Source organism: Cryptomeria japonica, unplaced genomic scaffold (genome assembly GCF_030272615.1).
Source record: "Cryptomeria japonica unplaced genomic scaffold, Sugi_1.0 HiC_scaffold_55, whole genome shotgun sequence".
Lineage (NCBI taxonomy): Eukaryota > Viridiplantae > Streptophyta > Pinopsida > Cupressales > Cupressaceae > Cryptomeria > Cryptomeria japonica.
Genome location: NW_026728877.1, coordinates 162,501 through 182,409, shown reverse-complemented (window position 1 = coordinate 182,409; position 19,909 = coordinate 162,501). Strand labels below are relative to the sequence as shown.

The following is a 19,909-nucleotide window of genomic DNA, read 5'->3' as shown; positions in this document are numbered from 1 at the left end:
TGGCTGGGCTGCGCACCCGGGCGCGCACACCTTGGCACCCGCGTTTCCTTCATTTTAAATTTTTTTTTTTTACAATCTCTCAAGTGGGAAATTCTATAATCTCAACTTTTTTTGCCTTTTCAGGAAACTTTTGAATGGAGCGCATCATTGGTGCGCTCCGAAGTGTGCTCCAAGGTGCGCACCTCTGGTGTGCTCCAAAGCTCTCTCCAGCTGCGTGCACCTGCCCCGGCCGCGCACCCGGCCCCGCCCAGCTTCGCTCACCTGTCCCGGGCGTCTGGTGCGGAACCTTAGAGTAAGAAACATCACCGTGCACCTTGGCCAACGTGCGCGACTCGACCGAGCGCGCACTGGCCGAGGTGCACACCGATTTCACCTGGGTGCGCGCGCAGCACCTCGGGCGCACCGGGGTGCGCGCACAACGCCCGGGTTGCACCGTGGCCTGTGTGCTCGGGGCGCCTCGGGTGCGCGCTCGGTGTCGCCCCCGCGCGCGCGGTAGTGCGGGCAGCGCACCCCGGCCCGGCCCGGCCCCGACGAGAACGCAAACGGGCAAAAGGTTTATTCAAATAGCATTGCGACGCCCGGCGAAAAACTAAAAAAGGGTGCAACACCGGGACTTCCCGGGAGGTCACCCATCCCAGTACTACTCCGGCCCAAGCGCGCTTAACTGCGGAGTTCTGATGGGATCCGGTGCACTAACGCTGGTATGATCGCACCCGTTATGAGCTTGTCGCAGTGTGTACTTAGCAAACCGCGACCCACGTGCGAATCCACCCCGGCCACCCACCCCCGTCGAGGTGCACACCCTCCCTCGCGAAGTGCGCCCCGTTCGCCAAGTGTGAGCCCTGCCCGGGTGCGCGCACCTTGCTAGGGCGTCGGGTGTGCACCCGGCCCGGCCTACGTGCGTGCACCTGGACGGGGCGTCGTGTGCGTGCAGTGTCCCGTCTGCAACGCGGTGCCCACACACCACCTCGGGCGCAACGACCTGCGCTCACATGTGGGCCGAGTGCACCTTGGTGCATGTTCGGGGCGCCTCGGGTGCACGCTCGATCTTGCCCCGGTGCACCAAGGCGCTCGGTTTGCCCCGGGTGCGCACTTGGTGCAAGGTGGGCACCCAAAATAGGGATCAAGCACCAAAACACAAGTTTCGGGATGCAAAATGGGACCCAAGGACCACAAATGCGTTCCAAGACCCATGATGGGTCCACGAGAACAAAAATGTGTTCCGAGACTTAATAAACAAATATTGGGTTTTAGGAGAAGAAACATGCTCTGATGCCCAAAACGAGAATCGACCCCGAAAAGGCCACAGGCCAAAAGTGGGATGCGAGACAAAAAAAAATGGGACCCGAGGACCAAAATTGGGTTCCCAGGTCGAAGACAGGGCAACCGGACAAGAAACGACCTCTAAGGCTCGAAATGAGTCCCGACGACTAAAACTTGACAAGAAGCACCCATCAGGCACCCAACTCGACACCCATGGGATGCCGACCCACCCGGGCTTCCACCTAGCACACCTTGGCACCCACCCACCCTCGCACCCAACCTCGCACCCAACTTAGCACCTTTGAACCCACATTGGCACTCACCCTGACCCTGGCACCTTGGAACCCACATTGGCACTCACCTTGACCCTGGCACCCACCTTTGCACTCACCTTGGGACCCACCCTGGCTCCCACCTCGGCACCCACCCAGACACCCACCTTGGTTCCTTGGCACCCACCTTGGATCCTTGGCACCCACCCCGACACCCACCTTGGCACGCAACTTGGCTACTTGCCACCCACCTTGGCTCCTTGACGCCCACCCCGACAACCACCCCGTGACCTACCCTGGCTAGGGTTGGTGCACACCCACCCTGGTGCCCACCTTGGCACCCACCCCATGACCCACCTTGGCACGCACCTTAGTACCCACCCCGTTACCCACCCTAGGACCCACCCCGTGACCCACCTTGGCCAGGGTGGGTGCCTTGGTGCGCACAACTTGCCTGGGCTGCACACCAGGGCGGGCTCAAGATGGCACCCGCGTTCCGTTTTTTTCACTATCTTTCAAAACGGAAATTTTAAAATCTCGTTTTTTTTTTTTTTTTGCCTTTTCTGGAAATTAGTGAAGGCAGCGCATCAAAGGTGCGCAATGCTGGTGCGAACCCGGGAGCGCTCCGATGTGTGCTCCAAGGTGCGGCGTGCACGAAGTCCGAGCCCGGCTTGCCCCGGGTGCGCACCTCGCGTGCACCTTCGCCGGGGTGAGCACCTTGGCTGGGTTGCGCGCCCTGGTGCGCACCAAGGAGCGCTCTGAAGTGTGCTCCAAGGTGCGGCGTGCACGAAGTCGGAGCTCGGTTTGCCCCGGGTGTGCACCTCGGGTGCGCACCTCGCGTGCACCTTCGCTGCGGTGGGCACCTTGGCTGGGTTGCGCGCCTTGGTGGGCACCATGCAGTGCACGAAGTCGGAGCCCGGTTTGCCCCGGGCGCGCACCTCCGCCAGGGTGGGCACCTTGGTGCGCACAACTTGCCTGGGCTGCGCACCAGGAAGGGCTCAAGATGGCACCCGCGTTCCGTTTTTTTCACTATCTTTCAGAACGGAAATTTTAAAATATCGTTTTTTTTTGCCTTTTCTGGAAATTAGTGAAGGCAGCGCATCAAAGGTGCGCAACGCTGGTGCGAACCTGGGAGCGCTCCGATGTGTGCTCCAAGGTGCGGCGTGCACGAAGTCGGAGCCCGGTTTGCCCCGGGTGCGCCCTGGTGGGCACCATGGTGCGCACCAAGGAGCGCTCCGAAGTGTGCTCCAAGGTGCGGCCTGCACGAAGTCGGAGCCCGGTTTGCCCCGGGCGTGCACCGCGGGTGGGCACCTTGGTGCGCATGCCTTGCCTGGGCTGCGCACCAGGGCGGGCTCAAGATGGCACCCGCGTTCCGTTTTTTTCACTATCTTTCAAAACGGAAATTTTAAAATCTCATTTTTTTTTGCCTTTTCTGGAAATTAGTGAAGGCAGCGCATCAAAGGTGCGCACCTCGCTGCCCACCACGGTGCGCAACGCCGGTGGGCACCCGGGAGTGCTTCGAAGTGTGCTCCAAGGTGCTGCGTGCACGTTGTCGGAGCCCGGTTTGCCCCGGGTGCGCACCTCGCGTGCACCTTCGTCGGGGTGGGCACCTTGGCTGGGTTTGCCCCGGCTGCGCTCCGAAGCGGGGTTATTGGAGCGCCGCCTCTTTTTTTGTCGGAGCGTTTGGTGGGGTTTCTCGCATTGGCTCTTCCCAGGCCCGGTTGCCACCCTGGCGCGCACGAAGTCGGAAGTAGGGTTAATTGCCCGGGTGCGCACCTTTGCCAGGGTGGGCACCTTACCTGGGCTGTGCACCCGGGCGGGCTCAAGATGGCACCCGCGTTCCGTTTTTTTCACTATCTTTCAAAACGGAAATTTTAAAATCTCCTCTTTTTTTTGCCTTTTCTGGAAATTAGTGAAGGCAGCGCATCAAAGGTGCGCACCTCGCTGCCCACCTTGGTGTGCTCTGAGGTGCGCACCCGGGAGCGCTACGAAGTGTGCTCCAAGGTGCGGCGTGCACGTTGTCGGAGCCCGGTTTGCCCCGGGTGCGCACCTCGCCTGCACCTTGGCCGGGGTGGGCACCCTGGCTGGGTTTGCCCAGGGTGCGCTCCGAAGCGGGGTTACTGGAGCGCCCCCTCTTTTTTTGTCAGAGCGTTTGGTGGGGTTTCTCGCATTGGCTCTTCCCAGGCCCGGTTGTTGGGTGCGCTCCCACCCTGGCGCGCGCGAAGTTGGAAGTTGGGTTAATTGCCCGGGCGCGCACCTTCGCCAGGGTGGGCACCTTGGTGCGCACACCTTGGCTGGGCTGCGCACCAGGGCGGGCTCAAGATGGCACCAGCATTCCCTTTTTCTCACTATCTTTCAAAACGGAAATTTTAAAATCTCGTTTTCTTTTGCCTTTTATGGAAATTAGTGAAGGCATCGCATCAAAGGTGCGCACCTCGCTGCCCACCTTGGTGTGCTCCGAGGTGCCCACCACGGTGCGCTCCGAGGTGCCCACCACGGTGCGCAACGCCGGTGCGAACCCGGGAGCGCCCCGATGTGTGCTCCAAGGTGCGGCGTGCACGAAGCCGGACCCCGGTTTGCCCCGGGTGCGCACCTCGCGTGCACCTTGGTGCGCACACCTTGGCTGGGTTGCGCGGCCTGGTGGGCACCATGGTGCACACCAAGGAGCGCTCCGAAGTGTGCTCCAAGGTGCGGCGTGCACGAAGTCCTAGCCCGGTTTGCCCCGGGTGCGCACCTTCGCCGCGGTGGGCACCATGGCGTGCACGAAGTCGGAGCCCGGTTTGCCCCGGGTGCGCACCTCGCGTGCACCTTCGCCGGGGTGGGCACCTCGGCTGGGTTGCGCGCCCTGGTGCGCACCAAGGAGCGCTCCGAAGTGTGCTCCAAGGTGCGGCGTGCACGAAGTCGGAGCCCGGTTTGCCCCGGGTGCGCACCTTCGCCGCGGTGGGCACCCTGGTGCGCACCATGGCGTGCACGAAGTCGGAGCCCGGTTTGCCCCGGGTGCGCACCTCGCGTGCACCTTCGGCGGGGTTGCGCGCCCTGGTGCGCACCAAGGAGCGCTCCGAAGTGTGCTCCAAGGTGCGGCGTGCACGAAGTCGGAGCCCGGTTTGCCCCGGGTGCGCACCTCGCGTGCACCTTCGGCGGGGTTGCGCGCCCTGGTGGGCACCATGGTGCGCACCAAGGAGCGCTCCGAAGTGTGCTCCAAGGTGCGGCGTGCACGAAGTCGGAGCCCGGTTTGCCCCGGGTGCGCACCTCGCGTGCACCTTCGCCGCGGTGGGCACCATGGCGTGCACGAAGTCGGAGCCCGGTTTGCCCCGGGTGCGCACCTCGCGTGCACCTTCGCCGGGGTGGGCACCTCGGCTGGGTTGCGCGCCCTGGTGCGCACCAAGGAGCGCTCCGAAGTGTGCTCCAAGGTGCGGCGTGCACGAAGTCGGAGCCCGGTTTGCCCCGGGTGCGCACCTCGCGTGCACCTTCGCCGCGGTGGGCACCATGGCGTGCACGAAGTCGGAGCCCGGTTTGCCTCGGGTGCGCACCCCGCGTGCACCTTCGCCGGGGTGGGCACCTCGGCTGGGTTGCGCGCCCTGGTGCGCACCAAGGAGCGCTCCGAAGTGTGCTCCAAGGTGCGGCGTGCACGAAGTCGGAGCCCGGTTTGCCCCGGGTGCGCACCTCGCGTGCACCTTCGCCGCGGTGGGCACCTTGGCTGGGTTGGGCACCATTGAGCGCTCCGAAGTGTGCTCCAAGGTGCGCACCATGGCCCTCCAAGGTGCGCAGCATGGCGTGCACGAAGTCGGAGCCCGGTTTGCCCCGGGTGCGCACCTCGCGTGCACCTTCGCCAGGGTGGGCACCTCGGTGCGCACACCTTCTCAATGTTTTCTTGCCTTTTCTGGAAATTGGTGAAGGCAGCGCATCAAAGGTGCGCACCTCGGTGTGCTCCGAGGTGCGAACCCGAGAGCGCTCCGAGGTGCCCACGAAGTCGAAAGTCGGGTTAATTGCATTGTTTTCCCCGGGTGCGCTCCGAGGTGCGCAACATCGGTGCGCACCAAGGAGGGCTCCGAAGTGTGCTCCAAGGTGCGCACGATTCGGAGCTCGGTTTGCCCGGGGTGCGCACACCTTGGCTGGGTTGCGCACCCTTTGTGCGCTCCAAGGTGCGCACGAAGTCGGAGCTCGGTTTGCCCCGGGTGCGCACCTTCGCCAGGGTGCGCACCTTGATGCGCACGCCTTGGCTGGGCTGCGCACCTTGGTGGGCGCCATGGTGCGCACCTTTCGTGCGCTCCAAGGTGCGCACGAAGTCGGAGCTCGGTTTGCCCCGGGTGCGCACCTTGGTGGGCGCCATGGTGCACTCCGAGGTGCCCAAGATTGGTGCGCAACAAGGAGCGCTCCGAAGTGCGCTCCAAGGTGCGCAGGTGCGCGCGAAGTCGAAAGTTGGGTTAATTGTCCGGTTTGCCTCGGGTGCGCACCTTGCGTGCACCTTCGCCAGGGTGGGCGCCTTGGTGCGCACACCTTGGCTGGGCTGCGCACCCGGGCGCGCACACCTTGGCACCCGCGTTTCCTTCATTTTAAATTTTTTTTTTTTACAATCTCTCAAGTGGGAAATTCTATAATCTCAACTTTTTTTGCCTTTTCAGGAAACTTTTGAATGGAGCGCATCATTGGTGCGCTCCGAAGTGTGCTCCAAGGTGCGCACCTCTGGTGTGCTCCAAAGCTCTCTCCAGCTGCGTGCACCTGCCCCGGCCGCGCACCCGGCCCCGCCCAGCTTCGCTCACCTGTCCCGGGCGTCTGGTGCGGAACCTTAGAGTAAGAAACATCACCGTGCACCTTGGCCAACGTGCGCGACTCGACCGAGCGCGCACTGGCCGAGGTGCACACCGATTTCACCTGGGTGCGCGCGCAGCACCTCGGGCGCACCGGGGTGCGCGCACAACGCCCGGGTTGCACCGTGGCCTGTGTGCTCGGGGCGCCTCGGGTGCGCGCTCGGTGTCGCCCCCCGCGCGCGCGGTAGTGCGGGCAGCGCACCCCGGCCCGGCCCGGCCCCGACGAGAACGCAAACGGGCAAAAGGTTTATTCAAATAGCATTGCGACGCCCGGCGAAAAACTAAAAAAGGGTGCAACACCGGGACTTCCCGGGAGGTCACCCATCCCAGTACTACTCCGGCCCAAGCGCGCTTAACTGCGGAGTTCTGATGGGATCCGGTGCACTAACGCTGGTATGATCGCACCCGTTATGAGCTTGTCGCAGTGTGTACTTAGCAAACCGCGACCCACGTGCGAATCCACCCCGGCCACCCACCCCCGTCGAGGTGCACACCCTCCCTCGCGAAGTGCGCCCCGTTCGCCAAGTGTGAGCCCTGCCCGGGTGCGCGCACCTTGCTAGGGCGTCGGGTGTGCACCCGGCCCGGCCTACGTGCGTGCACCTGGACGGGGCGTCGTGTGCGTGCAGTGTCCCGTCTGCAACGCGGTGCCCACACACCACCTCGGGCGCAACGACCTGCGCTCACATGTGGGCCGAGTGCACCTTGGTGCATGTTCGGGGCGCCTCGGGTGCACGCTCGATCTTGCCCCGGTGCACCAAGGCGCTCGGTTTGCCCCGGGTGCGCACTTGGTGCAAGGTGGGCACCCAAAATAGGGATCAAGCACCAAAACACAAGTTTCGGGATGCAAAATGGGACCCAAGGACCACAAATGCGTTCCAAGACCCATGATGGGTCCACGAGAACAAAAATGTGTTCCGAGACTTAATAAACAAATATTGGGTTTTAGGAGAAGAAACATGCTCTGATGCCCAAAACGAGAATCGACCCCGAAAAGGCCACAGGCCAAAAGTGGGATGCGAGACAAAAAAAAATGGGACCCGAGGACCAAAATTGGGTTCCCAGGTCGAAGACAGGGCAACCGGACAAGAAACGACCTCTAAGGCTCGAAATGAGTCCCGACGACTAAAACTTGACAAGAAGCACCCATCAGGCACCCAACTCGACACCCATGGGATGCCGACCCACCCGGGCTTCCACCTAGCACACCTTGGCACCCACCCACCCTCGCACCCAACCTCGCACCCAACTTAGCACCTTTGAACCCACATTGGCACTCACCCTGACCCTGGCACCTTGGAACCCACATTGGCACTCACCTTGACCCTGGCACCCACCTTTGCACTCACCTTGGGACCCACCCTGGCTCCCACCTCGGCACCCACCCAGACACCCACCTTGGTTCCTTGGCACCCACCTTGGATCCTTGGCACCCACCCCGACACCCACCTTGGCACGCAACTTGGCTACTTGCCACCCACCTTGGCTCCTTGACGCCCACCCCGACAACCACCCCGTGACCTACCCTGGCTAGGGTTGGTGCACACCCACCCTGGTGCCCACCTTGGCACCCACCCCATGACCCACCTTGGCACGCACCTTAGTACCCACCCTGTTACCCACCCTAGGACCCACCCCGTGACCCACCTTGGCCAGGGTGGGTGCACCCACCCTGGTGCCCACCTTGGCACCCACCCATCCTAGCACCCAGCCTGTGACCGGGCTTGGAACCCAACCTTGCACCCGTCTTGGCCAGTGTGGGTGCGCACCCATCCTGGCACCCACGTTGTGACACACCCTTTAACCCACGCACCCTAGCAGCCACGTTGGCACCCACCTTGGAACACAACCTAGCAACTTGGCACCCACCCCGTGACCCACCTTGGCATCCACCATAGCAGTCGCCCACTTGGCACCCACCTTGGAACCCAAGTTGGCACCCACCTCGGCACCCACCTTGACACTTGTGGACCCACCTTGCCACTCACCCTAGCATCGACCCATCCTAGCACCCACCCTGGCACCTTTGCACCCTAGCACTCACCCATCCTAGCACCTAACCTGTGACCCACCTTGACACTCACCCTCGCACCCACCTTGGAACCCAACCTAGCACCCACCCACCCTGACACCAACCCTAGCACCTACCCACCCTTGCACCCACCCTGTGACCCATCTTGGCACCCACCCATCCTACCACTCAACCTATCACCCACCTTCTCACCCACCTTGGCATCCACCTTAGCACCCACCCACACTGGCACCTTGGCACCCACCTCGGGCAAGGTGGGTGCACACCCACCCTGACACCCAATTTAGAACCAACCGAGCATGTTACCCACCTTGGCACCCACATTGCAGCCCACCCTAGTACCCACCCTATGACCCACATTGGCATCCACACCCTAGCACCCAGGCACCTCGACACCCGCCTTGACACGCACCCTAGCACTAAACCTGTGACCCACCTTGGAACTCACCCTAGAACCCACCCACCCTGTGAACCACCTTGGCATCCACCTTAGCACCCACCCACCTTGGCACCCACTCTAGCACTCACCCATCCTAACACCCAACTTGTTACCCACCTTGGCACCCGCCCTCGCGTCCACCTTGAAACCCACCCTAGCACCCACCCACGCAGGAGCCCACCTTGGCACCCAACCTAACACCCACGCATCCTGGCACCCAACTTGTGACCCACCTTGGAACCCACCCTAGTACCCACCTTTGAACCCACTATATCACCAACCCACCTTGGCACCCACCCTATGACCCTCTTTGGAATCCACCCTAGCACGCACCCACCCTGGCACCCACCATGGAGCGCACCCTAGCACCCACCCACCTCGGCACGCACCTCAACACCCACCTTGGTGTGCGCACTGCGCCAACCTCTCAAAGACCCTATGTGGTGCGCTCCAAAGTGTACACCTTTGGTGCGCTCCAAGGTGCGCACCTTTGGTGCACACCGAGGTGCACACCAAAGTGTGCACCGAGGTGAGCACCAAAGTGCACTCCAAGGTGCACACCAAGGCGTGCACCTTTGGTGCGGTCAATGCAAACGAATTCGGAAGTTGGGGTCGATGTCCTAATCGCTGCTGCAGACTACACGTATGAGAATCGGACAAATAGCTTTATATAGGGGAGGTGTTGCGTTTGATGGGTCGACTCCCCTGGTTGTGTGCACTGCACCAACTTCAAAGACCCTGTCTTGTTTAAGAAGTCAAAAGTTGGGGTGGATGTCCTAATCATTGCTGCAGTCTACGCATGTATGAGAATCAGACAAATAGCTTATATAGGGGAGGTGTTGCATTCGGTGGGTTGACTCCCCTGGTTGTGCGCACTGCGCCAACCTCAAAGACCCCGCATAGCAGAAGAAGTCGGAAGTCGGATTTTGGTGAGCACCAAGGCGTGCACCTTTGGTGCGGTCAACGCAGACGAATTCAGAAGTTGGGGTGGATGTCCTAATCGTTGTTGCAGGCTACACATGTATGAGAATCAGACAAATAGCTTATATAGGGGAGGTGTTGGGTTTGATGGGTCAACTCCCTTGGTTGTGCGCATTACGCCAACCTCAAAGACCTTGTTTTCGTTAAGAAGTCAAAAGTTGGGGTCAATGTCCTAATGGCTCCTGTAGGCTACACATGTATGAGAATCGGACAAATAGCTTATATAGGGGAGGTGTTGGGTTTGATGGGTTGACTCCCCTGGTTGTGCGCATTACGTCAACCTCAAAGACCTTGTTTTCGTTAAGAAGTCAAAAGTTGGGGTCGATGTCCTAATTGCTCCTGTAGACTACACATGTATGAGAATCAGACAAATAGCTTATATAGGGGAGGTGTTGGGTTTGATGGGTTGACTCCCCTAGTTGTTCGCATTACACCAACCTCAAAGACCTTGTTTTCGTTTAGAAGCCGAAAGTTGGGGTCGATGTCCTAATTGCTCCTGCAGGCTACGCATGTATGAGAATCAGACAAATAGCTTATATAGGGGAGGTGTTGGGTTTGATGGGTCGACTCCCCTGGTTGTGCGCATTGCGCCAACCTCAAAGACCCTGCATTGCGGATGAAGTCGAAAGTCAGAGTTTGGTGTGCTACAAGGTGTGGTCGAAGGTGCTCACCTAGGTGTGCACCTTTGGAGCGCAGGAAAAGTGCCCTCCAAAAGTGCGCACCTTTGGAGTGCACAAAAGTGCCCTCCAAAAGTGCGCACCTTTGGAGCGCACAAAAGTGCCCTCCAAAAAGTGCCCTCCAAAAGTGCGCACCTTTGGAGCGCACAAAAGTGCCCTCCAAAAAGTGCCCTCCAAAAGTGCGCACCTTTGGAGTGCAGAAAAGTGCCCTCCAAAAAGTGCCCTCCAAAAGTGTGCACCTTTGGAGTGCACAAAAGTGCCCTCCAAAAGTGCGCACCTTTGGAGCGCAGAAAAGTGCCCTCCAAAAAGTGCCCTCCAAAAGTGCGCACCTTTGGAGCGCAGAAAAGTGCCCTCCAAAAAGTGCCCTCCAAAAGTGCGCACCTTTGGAGCGCAGAAAAGTGCCCTCCAAAAAGTGCCCTCCAAAAGTGCGCACCTTTGGAGCGCAGAAAAGTGCCCTCCAAAAAGTGCCCTCCAAAAGTGCGCACCTTTGGAGCGCACAAAAGTGCCCTCCAAAAAGTGCCCTCCAAAAGTGCGCACCTTTGGAGCGCACAAAAGTGCCCTCCAAAAGTGCGCACCTTTGGAGCGCACAAAAGTGCCCTCCAAAAGTGCGCACTTTTGGTGCGCACCAAGGCGCTGGTTCGGTCGTTGCAGGCGAGTTCGGAAGTTGGGGTCGATGTCCTGAGCGGAGGTGCAAACTACACAGGTGTCGGAATCGGACAAATAGCTTATATAGGGGAGGTGTATGCTTCGATGGGTCGACTCCCCAGGTTGAGCGCACCGCGCCAACCTCAAAGACCCTACGGTATGGATGAAGTCGGAAGTTGGGTCCGATGACCGATTCGATTAGTAGGTATGCTCATGAGGTCGGAATTTGGGTCCGATGACCTGCCATGTGCAGGAAGGCGAATGTTGGCACTGTGCGTTGCAAGGTGCACACCAAGGTGCTGGTGCGGTCTTTTTAGTCGAGTTCGGAAGTTGGGGTCGATGTCCTGATCGGAGGTGCAAGCTACACAGGTGTGGGAATCGGACAAATAGCTTATATAGGGGAGGTGTATGCTTCGTTGGGTCGACTCCCCGGGTTGAGCGCACCGCGCCAACCTCAAAGACCCTACGGTATGGATGAAGTCGGAAGTTGGGTCCGATGACCGATTCGATATGTAGGCATACTCGCGAGGTCGGAATTTGGGTCCGATGACCTGCCATGTGCAGGAAGGCGAATGTTGGCACTGTGCGTTGCAAGGTGCGCACCAAGGCGCTGGTTCGGTCGTTGCAGGCGAGTTCGGAAGTTGGGGTCGATGTCCTGATCGGAGGTGCAAACTACACAGGTGTGGGAATCGGACAAATAGCTTATATAGGGGAGGTGTATGCTTCGTTGGGTCGACTCCCCGGGTTGAGCGCACCGCGCCAACCTCAAAGACCCTACGGTATGGATGAAGTCGGAAGTTGTGTCCGATGACCGATTCGATATGTAGGCATACTCGCGAGGTCGGAATTTGGGTCCGATGACCTGCCATGTGCAGGAAGGCGAATGTTGGGACTGTGCGTCGCAAGGTGCGCACCAAGGCGCTGGTGCCGTCGTTGCAGTCGAGTTCGGAAGTTGGGGTCGATGTCCTGGTCAGAGGTGCAAACTACACAGGTGTGGGAATCGGACAAATAGCTTATATAGGGGAGGTGTATGCTTCGATGGGTCGACTCCCCGGGTTGAGCGCACCGCGCCAACCTCAAAGACCCTACAGTATGGATGAAGTCGGAAGTTGGGTCCGATGACCGATTCGATACGTAGGCATATTGGCGAGGTCTGAATTTGTGTCCGATGACCTGCCATGCGCAGGAAGGCGGAATTTGGGTCCGATGACCGAGTTGATGGCGTGCCATGCGCAGAAAGGCGGAATTTGGGTCCGATGACCGAGTTGATGTTGATGGCCCGCCATGCACAGGAAGGCGGAATTTGGGTCCGATGACCGATTTGAAGGCGTGCCATGCGCAGAAAGGCGGAGTTTGGGTCCGATGACCGAGTTGATATTGATGGCCCGCCATGCGCAGGAAGGCGGAATTTGGGTCCGATGACCTGACATACGCATGGAGTCCGACTCGGGGGCCGATGTTCGATTCGATGACTTGCATTGTGGGTAAAGTCGGAAGTTGTGGTCTTTGACCCGATTCGATGACCAGACTTCGGCTGCTTGAGAATCGGACAAATAACTTATATAGGGGAGGTAGTGTTCTCGAGCATCCTCCCCCCGTGCCCGTTTATGTCGATTGATGCTGGTGCTCGACTGGTTGGAGCGCTCGGATGCAAAAATCTTGCACCAGGATTTATCGATTGTGATGGACACGGCAAGTCTCCTGATTGCTATGCAGGAGCTCATCGTGAATCTCTATGCGGCCTTGGTATGGACTCGACCTGCGGAATGGTTCGGCAATGGTAGTCGCTCCAACACGTCCTTGCAATGGCCACAGAGGTGATTCGACTAGAGCTCCAGTCTAGCTTTTGGGTTGCTTGGCGGACTGGTATAGCCGCGATCGAGTTCCGGCCATGAACGTTTTAGATAGCTCTTGGGCTTTCTGGGACGGAAGTCGGAAGTTTGGGCTGTTGTCCGATTTGATGACCATTCTTCGGATGTGTGAGAATCGGACAAATAACTTATATAGGGGACTGTGTTGTCTCACGCAGCCCCCTCCGTGCCCCTCTATCTCGACCGATGTTGGTGCTTGAAAGGGTTGGGATCGCTCGGATTTATAAACGTGCACCACCATTTGTCGAGTGTGAGGGACGCGGCAGGTCTCCTAAATGCTATACGGGCGCTCTCTGAGAATCTCTATCCGGCCTCGACACAGACTAGTCTTGCTGAATGGTTTGGCACTGGTAGTCGATCCAACACGTCGTTGTTGTGGCCGCCTAGGCGATTCGATTCGAGCCCCCGTCTAGCTTTTGGGTTGCTTGGCGGATTTTGCCCTATCCGCAAGTGAGCTCGGTCCCTAAACGTTCGAGAAACCCGATTGCTATGCGCCGACTCTCTTTCTTGCGAGCCTCCATCTAGCTTTTGGGTCTCTACGGAACGGAAGTCGGAATCTGGGACCGTTGTTTGATTCGACGAGGCAGACTACGGTTGTGCGAGAATCGGACAAATAACTTATATAGGGGAGGTGTTGACTGGAGCATTCTCCCCCGTGCCCCTCTAACTCGACCAATGCTGGCGCTCGAACGGTGGTAGCGCTCGGATTTTCGTTGAGCGCCAGCATTGGTCGATTTAGAGGGGCATGCGAGATTCCCGAATGCTATGCGAGGGCTCTAACGGAAATGTCTATTGGTTTCGGTATGGATGCAATTGCGAGTGGTTCGGCAAAGGTAGTCGTTCCGATGCGTCCATGTCGTGGCCAAATCGATAATTCGATTTGAGCCCTCGTATAGCATTTGGGTCTCTCGATGTGATTCCGCATTCCAGTCCCTTTGGGCACTGCTTGAGCCGCATCCCAGGGGGTTCCCTTCCCAATAATCTGCCTCGCAACCCGATTGCTATGCGGTGAGGCTCCTCGGCCGCCTCGGAACTATCTGTGTATCAGACGCATCGCGGGATAAGGGGTTGGCAACGGTAGTCGCCCCAAGCGCGTCCGATGCTTGGACCATTCCGAGGCGGCCCTGAAGCCTCTTCCGTCTAGCCGTTGGGTCCTTCTCGCCGCATCCCTTGCCTCGCACCCCGATTGCTATGCGGTGAGGCTCCTCGGCCGCCTTGGAACTATCTGTGTATCAGACGCATCGCGGGATAAGGGGTTGTCACTGGTAGTCGCCCCAAGCGCGTCCGATGCTTGGACCATTCCGAGGCGGCCCTGAAGCCTCTTCCGTCTAGCCGTTGGGTCCTTCTCGCCGCATCCCTCGACTCGCACCCCGATTGCTATGCGGTGAGGCTCCTCGGCCGCCTTGGAACTATCTGTGTATCGGACGCGTCGCGGGATAAGGGGTTGTCACTGGTAGTCGCCCCAAGCGCGTCCGATGCTTGGACCATTCCGAGGCGGCCCTGAAGCCTCTTCCGTCTAGCCGTTGGGTCCTTCTCGCCGCATCCCTCGCCTCGCACCCCGATTGCTATGCGGTGAGGCTCCTCGGCCGCCTTGGAACTATCTGTGTATCGGATGCGTCGCGGGATAAGGGGTTGTCACTGGTAGTCGCCCCAAGCGCGTGCGATGCATGGACCATTCCCAGGCGGCCCTGAAGCCTCTTCCGTCTAGCCGTTGGGTCCTTCTCGCCGCATCCCTCGCCTCGCACCCCGATTGCTATGCGGTGAGGCTCCTCGGCCGCCTTGGAACTATCTGTGTATCGGACGCGTCGCGGGATAAGGGGTTGTCACTGGTAGTCGCCCCAAGCGCGTCCGATGCTTGGACCATTCCGAGGCGGCCCTGAAGCCTCTTCCGTCTAGCCGTTGGGTCCTTCTCGCCGCATCCCTCGCCTCGCACCCCGATTGCTATGCGGTGAGGCTCCTCGGCCGCCTTGGAACTATCTGTGTATCGGACGCGTCGCGGGATAAGGGGTTGTCACTGGTAGTCGCCCCAAGCGCGTCCGATGCTTGGACCATTCCGAGGCGGCCCTGAAGCCTCTTCCGTCTAGCCGTTGGGTCCTTCTCGCCGCATCCCTCGCCTCGCACCCCGATTGCTATGCGGTGAGGCTCCTCGGCCGCCTTGGAACTATCTGTGTATCGGACGCGTCGCGGGATAAGGGGTTGTCACTGGTAGTCGCCCCAAGCGCGTCCGATGCTTGGACCATTCCGAGGCGGCCCTGAAGCCTCTTCCGTCTAGCCGTTGGGTCCTTCTCGCCGCATCCCTCGCCTCGCACCCCGATTGCTATGCGGTGAGGCTCCTCGGCCGCCTTGGAACTATCTGTGTATCGGACGCATCGCGGGATAAGGGGTTGTCACTGGTAGTCGCCCCAAGCGCGTCCGATGCTTGGACCATTCCGAGGCGGCCCTGAAGCCTCTTCCGTCTAGCCGTTGGGTCCTTCTCGCCGCATCCCTCGCCTCGCACCCCGATTGCTATGCGGTGAGGCTCCTCGGCCGCCTTGGAACTATCTGTGTATCGGACGCGTCGCGGGATAAGGGGTTGTCACTGGTAGTCGCCCCAAGCGCGTCCGATGCTTGGACCATTCCGAGGCGGCCCTGAAGCCTCTTCCGTCTAGCCATTGGGTCCTTCTCGCCGCATCCCTCGCCTCGCACCCCGATTGCTATGCGGTGAGGCTCCTCGGCCGCCTTGGAACTATCTGTGTATCGGACGCGTCGCGGGATAAGGGGTTGTCACTGGTAGTCGCCCCAAGCGCGTCCGATGCTTGGACCATTCCGAGGCGGACCTGAAGCCTCTTCCGTCTAGCCGTTGGGTCCTTCTCGCCGCATCCCTCGCCTCGCACCCCGATTGCTATGCGGTGAGGCTCCTCGGCCGCCTTGGAACTATCTGTGTATCGGACGCGTCGCGGGATAAGGGGTTGTCACTGGTAGTCGCCCCAAGCGCGTCCGATGCTTGGACCATTCCGAGGCGGCCCTGAAGCCTCTTCCGTCTAGCCGTTGGGTCCTTCTTGCCGCATCCCTCGCCTCGCACCCCGATTGCTATGCGGTGAGGCTCCTCGGCCGCCTTGGAACTATCTGTGTATCGGACGCGTCGCGGGATAAGGGGTTGTCACTGGTAGTCGCCCCAAGCGCGTCCGATGCTTGGACCATTCCGAGGCGGCCCTGAAGCCTCTTCCGTCTAGCCGTTGGGTCCTTCTCGCCGCATCCCTCGCCTCGCACCCCGATTGCTATGCGGTGAGGCTCCTCGGCCGCCTTGGAACTATCTGTGTATCGGACGCATCGCGGGATAAGGGGTTGTCACTGGTAGTCGCCCCAAGCGCGTCCGATGCTTGGACCATTCCGAGGCGGCCCTGAAGCCTCTTCCGTCTAGCCGTTGGGTCCTTCTCGCCGCATCCCTCGCCTCGCACCCCGATTGCTATGCGGTGAGGCTCCTCGGCCGCCTTGGAACTATCTGTGTATCGGACGCGTCGCGGGATAAGGGGTTGTCACTGGTAGTCGCCCCAAGCGCGTCCGATGCTTGGACCATTCCGAGGCGGACCTGAAGCCTCTTCCGTCTAGCCGTTGGGTCCTTCTCGCCGCATCCCTCGCCTCGCACCCCGATTGCTATGCGGTGAGGCTCCTCGGCCGCCTTGGAACTATCTGTGTATCGGACGCGTCGCGGGATAAGGGGTTGTCACTGGTAGTCGCCCCAAGCGCGTCCGATGCTTGGACCATTCCGAGGCGGCCCTGAAGCCTCTTCCGTCTAGCCGTTGGGTCCTTCTCGCCGCATCCCTTGCCTCGCACCCCGATTGCTATGCGGTGAGGCTCCTCGGCCGCCTTGGAACTATCTGTGTATCGGACGCGTCGCGGGATAAGGGGTTGTCACTGGTAGTCGCCCCAAGCGCGTCCGATGCTTGGACCATTCCGAGGCGGACCTGAAGCCTCTTCCCTCTAGCCGTTGGGGCTTTCTCGCCGCATCCCTCGCCTCGCACCCCGATTGCTATTCGGTGAGGCTCCTCGGCCGCCTTGGAACTATCTGTGTATCGGACGCATCGCGGGATAAGGGGTTGGCAGTGGTAGTCGCCCCAAGCGCGTCCGATGCTTGGACCATTCCGAGGCGGCCCTGCAGCCTCTTCCGTCTAGCCGTTGGGGCCATCTCGCTGCATCCCCCACCTCGCACCACGATTGCTATGCGGTGAGGCTCCTTGGCCGCCTCGGAACTATCTGTGTATCGGACGCATCGCGGGATAAGGGGTTGTCACTGGTAGTCGCCCCAAGCGCGTCCGATGCTTGGACTATTCCGAGGCGGCCCTGCAGCCTCTTCCGTCTAGCCGTTGGGGCCATCTCGCCGCATCCCCCAGCTCCTCGGCCGCCTCGGAACTATCTGTGTATCGGACGCATCGCGGGATAAGGGGTTGGCAGTGGTAGTCGCCCCAAGCGCGTTCGATGCTTGGACTATTCCGAGGCGGCCCCGCAGCCTCTTCCGTCTACCCTTTGGGGCCATCTCGCCGCATCCCTCGCCTCGCACCCCGATTGCTATGCGGTGAGGCTCCTCGGCCGCCTGGGAACTATCTTCGTATCGGATGCATCGCGGGATAAGGGGTTGTCACTGGTAGTCGCCCCAAGCGCGTCCGATGCTTGGACTATTCCGAGGCGGCCCTGTGGCCTCTTCCGTCTAGCCGTTGGGGCCATCTCGCCGCATCCCTCACCTCGCACCCCCATTGCTATGCGGTGAGGCTCCTCGGCCGCCTTGGAACTGTCTTCGTATCGGAAGCATCGCGGGATAAGGGGTTGTCACTGGTAGTCGCCCCAAGCGCGTCCGATGCTTGGACTATTCCGAGGCGGCCCTGCAGCCTCTTCCGTCTAGCCGTTGGGGCCATCTCGCCGCATCCCCCACCTCGCACCCGGATTGCTATGCGGTGAGGCTCCTCGGCCGCCTTGGAACTATCTTCGTATCGGACGCATCGCGGGATAAGGGGTTGTCACTGGTAGTCGCCCCAAGCGCGTCCGATGCTTGGACTATTCCGACGCGGCCCTGTGGCCTCTTCCGTCTAGCCGTTGGGGCCATCTCGCCGCATCCCCCACCTCGCACCCCGATTGCTATGCGGTGAGGCTCCTCGGCCGCCTTGGAACCATCTTCGTATCGGACGCATCGCGGGATGAGGGGTTGTCACTGGTAGTCGCCCCAAGCGCGTCCGATGCTTGGACCATTCCGAGGCGGCCCTGAAGCCTCTTCCGTCTAGCCGTTGGGGCCTTCCCGCCCCATCCCTCGCCTCGCACCCCCGATTGCTATGCGGTGAGGCTCCTCGGCCGCCTTGGAACCATCTGTGTATCGGACGCATCGCGGGATAAGGGGTTGGCACTGGTAGTCGCCCCAAGCGCGTCCGATGCTTGGAGCATTCCGAGGTGGCCCTGAAGCCTCTTCCGTCTAGCCGTTGGGGCCTTCCCGCCCCATCCCTCGCCTCGCACCCCGATTGATATGCGGTGAGGCTCCTCGGCCGCCTTGGAACTATCTGTGTATCGGACGCATCGCGGGATAAGGGGTTGGCACTGGTAGTCGTCCCAATCGCGTCCGATGCTTGGACCATTCCGAGGCGGCCCTGCAGCCTCTTCCGTTTAGCCGTCGGGGCCTTCCCGCCGCATCCCTCGCCTCGCATCCCGATTCCTATGCGGTGAGTCTTCTCGGCCGCCGCGGAACTATACCTGTTATTGCTACTGCATCCTTCGGCTGGTAACCTCCTCTGCCGCCTTGGAACGTTCTCTTTGTCGGACGCGTCGCGGGATAAGGGGTTGGCACTGGTAGTCGCCCCAAGCGCGCCCGATGCATAGACCGCTCCGAGTTGACCTTGCTTTCAGCCTCTCACATGCATAGACCTCTCTGAGTCGACCCTGCAGCCTCTCACGTTTAGCCTTTGGAATCTCGCCTCACAACATGATTGCTATCCTTGATGCATCCCTTGCCTCGAGCCCTGATTGCTTTCTTGGCTGCATCCCTCCTCTCCTCACAGCCCGGTTGTCATCACTGCTTCATCCGTCGCTTCATGCATTCTGGCTGCTGGGCCCTTCCCACCGCACACCTCGATTGCTATCTCTTCTGCATCACACACCCCGATTGCTATCTCTGCTACATCCCTCGGCTCTCACTTCTGCATCCTTCGCCTCCCACCTCGATTGCTATCAATGCTGCATCCGTAACCTCACACCCCGATTGCTATGCGGGGAGGCTCCTTGGCCGCCTTGGAAATTTCTGTGTGTCGGACGCACCGCGGGATAAGGGGTTGGCACTGGTAGTCGCCCCAAGTGCGCCCGATTCTTAGACCGCTTCGAGGTGACCTCGTAGCCTCTTTCGTCCAGGCTTCCTGCCTTCAACGCCCTTTTTACACCTCGATTGCTATGCGCGGGCTCGTTGGCGTCTATCACCTCTCTGCGAAGAGTGGCACGATGATTGTTGGGGTAAATCGTAGCAGTCCGATCTCTGGCCTTGGGCCATTGTGAGGGCTGATCGATTTCCTGTGCGCATCTCGTGTTCGCCCAGTAACAGACTCGACGACTTGTAATCGGTCTTGTTCCCGATTGTTCCTGGAGGTAGTCTTCGGAACTCTTGGATTTGACCTGTCACTCGAACTGTCCTCTTCCGAGGATGCTTGTGTGTGTGTGCTTGTGCCATTTCCTTGGCGGTATTAACGAGATATTAAAGAGCGGAGTGAGCGCCTCGCCCAGCTATGTTTGGGGCTCTCACTCCCTTACCCGGTGTGCGACCGCTTTGCACGTAGGTTGCGGAGCATCGCGACTCTTTCGATGTTTGGCGGTTGTCTTCCGGTGATGCGTTGGTCCCGAAGTGCACGTTACTAGCATTTCTGCCATTGTTCTCGATCTTTGGCACGTTCCTTCGTTGCAATTGGATATATATCTCCG

General features: G+C 60.1%; 2 non-coding genes across 2 annotated transcripts; both read right to left on the bottom strand.

Annotated features, from left to right (window-relative positions):
• Positions 1 to 596: 596 nt before the first annotated feature.
• Positions 597 to 715, bottom strand: LOC131863076 (5S ribosomal RNA). The gene has a single exon (XR_009362011.1). It is a non-coding gene; the product is annotated as a 5S ribosomal RNA (ribosomal RNA).
• A 5,916-nt stretch (positions 716 to 6,631) lies between these two features.
• Positions 6,632 to 6,750, bottom strand: LOC131863075 (5S ribosomal RNA). The gene has a single exon (XR_009362010.1). It is a non-coding gene; the product is annotated as a 5S ribosomal RNA (ribosomal RNA).
• Positions 6,751 to 19,909: the final 13,159 nt, after the last annotated feature.